The 4,499-nt window shown below is 35.0% G+C and overlaps 1 pseudogene; it reads right to left on the bottom strand.

The window, feature by feature from the left end:
- Nucleotides 1–2,846: 2,846 nt before the first annotated feature.
- On the bottom strand, nt 2,847–4,002 carry LOC111720635 (annotated as a pseudogene).
- Nucleotides 4,003–4,499: the final 497 nt, after the last annotated feature.

Consider the following 4,499-nt stretch of genomic DNA (forward strand, 5'->3'; position numbering starts at 1 on the left):
ATTTTTCACCACTGACCATTGCAAAACCTTGTGTACACTCATTCAAAAATAAATATAATTTTTGGGGACAGTTACATAGGTGGGGAGAAAATGTTGAGAGACAGATAACATGTAGTTAAGTATGCCTGTGAAGGGGATATATTTAGTGAACACATGTGACCAGGGCACATATGTGTTGGAACAATTGTCTCCAATGATATAGTGCTGCTGATGTCTTCTAATGATGTTCCTGTACTGGTCCAACCAGAAGTATTCTCTGCTGATCTTGAGGTCTTGTCTGTATACATGATCTCCACCAGTTGCATCAATTCATAGTCTCTGCCAGATGCTGCTCTATCAGGCTCTGCAGTGTCCAGGTTCTGAATCAGCTAAAATCTTTTCTTCTTCAAATAAAGTATAGATATTGCCTTCTCCTTTAATGTACATAGGCTTGTTTTGGTTCTTTTAGAAAAGATAGAAACCATTGCCTAAGAACCAGGAAAAAGTTTCCTCCCTAGTTCTTCTTTATTGCTCTCTCAAAAAAATTGGCTCTGAAAATTCCCACTTTCCTAAAGGAAGATTTTAGGCCCTCAATTACCGAGATTTTTTAGAACAAAGAGGAGGTTCTTCTCTATTGGCTAATACTCAAATATAAATAATTTTCTTTTGGATTCCTCTTGGTCCCAGGATTTAGGTCCCTCTGCCAGAGATCTCATCCTAGTTGACAATGAAGATTGTGTATAACTTCCAATTTTAGTCTCTGAAGGCTATACTATAATCTACACAATTTTTTATGTGTAATGATTACCAGACAGTTCTTGAGTTCATGGTTCCCCAGAGCTCAAAACCTTAAATCTCTTTGTTTAGCTTATGTAGTTGAATAGAAGGATGGAAAGGTAAGGAACAAACTAAATACAGTGTAGAAAACCCCTTCTACTTGCCTAGCTGAATTTCTGTCCTTATATATAGTAATATGACCAAAAATGTAAAAAGGGCTTTATAACATCCATTACATAACAAATCAGCCTGACCTACTTCCTAGAGCTTCTATTTGTATAGCCAACTGTAGGTGACCAAGAAAATGAAGTGATCAGCTGTTCATTTAACAATGGTGAAATATTTCTTTTTAATCTGGACAAATAGATTTAAGCAGCTGGTCAATGGTAGAGCCACAATAATGTATAACAGATATACATTTCTGACAATCTAACCCAAATGTAGAAGAAAAAAAAACCCAATATTGATTAAAAATAATAAAAATAAATTGTGTTTCAGTTTGGATAATTAGCTATATGTGGTATAATTTAAAATCAAGTGCAGAAGACTCCTGATATTGAACTCCTAAAAGTTTGACAAAATAGCAACAAGGTACCCAAGAGAGAATGACTGAGTCAGCTGTGGCACAGAACACAGATGCTCTCTTTTTATTATCTTATTTATTTATTTTAATACAAATTGCTTTATAAATCATGCTGGGAGAAAAAATAAGAGTAAAAGGGAAAGACAGAAAAAAGAAATGAACATAGCATGTCTTGATTTATATTCAGTCTCCATAGTTCTTTTCCTGGTTGCAGATGACACCCTCCATCCAAAGTTTATTGTTATTGCTTTGAATCACTGAACCACTGAGAAGAATCAAGTCTTTCTTGGTTGATCATTGCACATTCTTATTGTTACTGTATACAATGAATTCCTGGTTCTGCTTGTTTCAGTCAGCATAAGTTTATAGAAATATTTCCAGGTCTTTCTAAAATCAGCTTGTTCATAATTTTTATTGAATACTAATATTCCATTACCTTTATATAACTCAGTTTATTTAATCCTTCCTCAATTGATGGGCATCTACTCATTTTCCAATTCTTTGCTACCATAAAAAGAGCTACAAACGTTTTTTGCACATGTGAGTTCTTTTTTCTCCTTTGTGATTTTCTTGGGATACAGACCCAGTAATGGCACTGCTGGGTCAGAGTATACACAGTTTTATATCCCTTTGGGCACACTTCCAAATTTCTCTCCAGAATACTTGGATCATTTCACAACTTTACCAACAATGCATTAGTGTTTCAGTTTTCCCACATTCCCTTCTATATTCATCATTATCTTTTCTTGTCATTTTAGCTAATCTGAGAGGTGTGAAGCAGTATCTCAGAGTTTAATTTGCATTTCTTTAATCAATAGTGATTTAGAGCATTTCTTCATGTGACTTCAGATGGCTTAAATTTCATCATCTGAAAATTGTCTGTTCATATCCTTTGACCATTTATCAATTGGGGAATGACATGCATTCTTACAAATTTGACACAGTTCTTTATATATTTTAAAAATAAGACCTTTATCAGAAACAGTGGCTGTAAAGATTTTTCCCCAGCTTTATACTTCCCTTTTAATCTTGTTTCTATTGGTTTTGTTGGCGTAAAACTTTGTTTTTTAAATTTAATGTAATCAAAAATGTCCATTTTGCCTTTCATGTTCTCTAGTTCTTCTTTGGTCATAAATTTCTCCCTTCTCCAAAGTTCTGATAGACAAATTATCCCTTGCTCTCCTACTTTGCTTATGATATCATCCTTTCTGTCCAAATCATGTACCCATATTGACCTTTTATTTTGTTATGAAGTATGAGATATAGATCTACGGCAAGTTTCTGACATATTACTTTCCAGTTTTTCCAGCAATTTTTATCAAATAGTGAATTCTTATTCCAGAAGCTGGGGTTTGAGGGTGTGTCAAATATTAGATTACATATGCCTTGATCATTATGTCATATGTATCTAATCTATTTCACTGATTTACTACTCTATTTTTTAGCCAGTACTAAATGCTTTTGATGACTGCTGCTTTATAATATAGTTTTACGTCTGATACTGCTATTCTCTTTTTTATTATCACAGACTGAAATAGAGTTCATTAAAATCTTCTAGGTATGCAAGAAATGGCAAATGTTTATTCCAAAACAATTTTTCTTGCTTGCCTATAGACTTGTACTGATAGTGTCTCTTCACATTGTCACAAACAAAGCATGATGTATTTCCCAAAACCATGATAAATTCACTTTGAAGCTTTTCCTCCAGTATAGTAACTGAGATATAAGTTATTGTTTCTGCCTAGTTCCTTAAAATATTTGTCTAACTTACTGGAAGGACATCTATGTGAATGAAGGATTTTCTGGTATAAAATTCTCAGTTTTCCCTAGATGGTCCTAGCACAGCAGGACTGTACCAGCCAGAAACTCAATCTTTGTAGATTGAGTTGTCAAAAGAAAGATAAAATTTATAAGTAGGGGTGATGGGAATCAAACTTTTATTATTCACATACTCTCTGAAAATACAGAGATAGAAATTTCAATGCCTTTACTCAGCTCACTGTGATACTTGATTCTTGGATGCTCAGGATAGCCGTTACCAAAAAACCCATCTCTCTAGCTTCTTCTTGTTTGGCACTTCAAATACAAAAGACTTTGTGTTTACTCTCATGAAGCTATAAAGCACTTGTATGTCTAAGTCACAATGACGTCAGAGTTAGATTGAAGAATAATTCAATGTCACTCTTCTGGGGTATGTAAGTAGGGGATTCCAATGTCATCCAAATGCACTTCTCAAATGATGGCTGGGGTAAATTAGTGAGATCCCAACTGATGTCTCTATAGTGAATAGGAAAAATTTGCTGTAAAGGGCTCCATCTGTGAATGTTAAATATTGCTTGACGGGATGAAAGGCTATATGTCTGCCCTTAGACCATACCTAAATCAATATGATGGTTTTATTCAAATCAGTTTTCAAATCAAATTACTCAGTTTTTCTAGAAAAGAAAAATTTCATTTTCAGACCAGAGCTGGCTGTCTCTTTGAGATCAAAGATCCAACTGTTGGTGGAACTTGATATAAATGTTTATAGATTCCACAATACAATCCAAGACAATGCAGGTGATTAAAATGGGTGAAAAATTCCTTTGGATGTAACTTTTTATTTTACAGGACATACTGTAAAAATACCATAAGACTATTCTGTGGCAACAATATTCATATCTAATCCAGGCATTATAGTATGGGGGTCATTTAAAGCAGCTATTAGCCAATTTGTAGAACGTATCCATGGGTTACTATTAAGTGGGCAGAAATACATGTTTTCATGTGATGTCAATTTTTCATTCAGTCCTTGAACTCTTGCATTATACATCAGTCCTGGGCAAAAGTACCATTGATTTGGAGAGAGGGCTGCATGGCTATAGTATACTGAGTAAGGCTTGTAGTTCAATCTGAGGAGGAAGAGATCACAGCTTCAGCAGAGAAGCTGGAGCTGATGTACACTCACTATCCACATCTTGGGAGCTCCTGGGAAGCTCTGGAAAAAGTGGGATGAGGAAGGAGCAGAATAAAAGGAAAAGGGAGAAGGGATTTAGTGAGAGGATTGGAGGAGGAGAGTTGGAGAGGGTAAGGTGGGGGAAATGTGCTGGACTAATGTTCTTTTAAGCCACTGGACACACAACTAGTAGAGCCAGCAGAAATTAGCAAAATATCCCTTAAC

The sequence above is a fragment of the Sarcophilus harrisii genome, chromosome 4, assembly GCF_902635505.1.
Source record: "Sarcophilus harrisii chromosome 4, mSarHar1.11, whole genome shotgun sequence".
Classification (NCBI taxonomy): domain Eukaryota; kingdom Metazoa; phylum Chordata; class Mammalia; order Dasyuromorphia; family Dasyuridae; genus Sarcophilus; species Sarcophilus harrisii.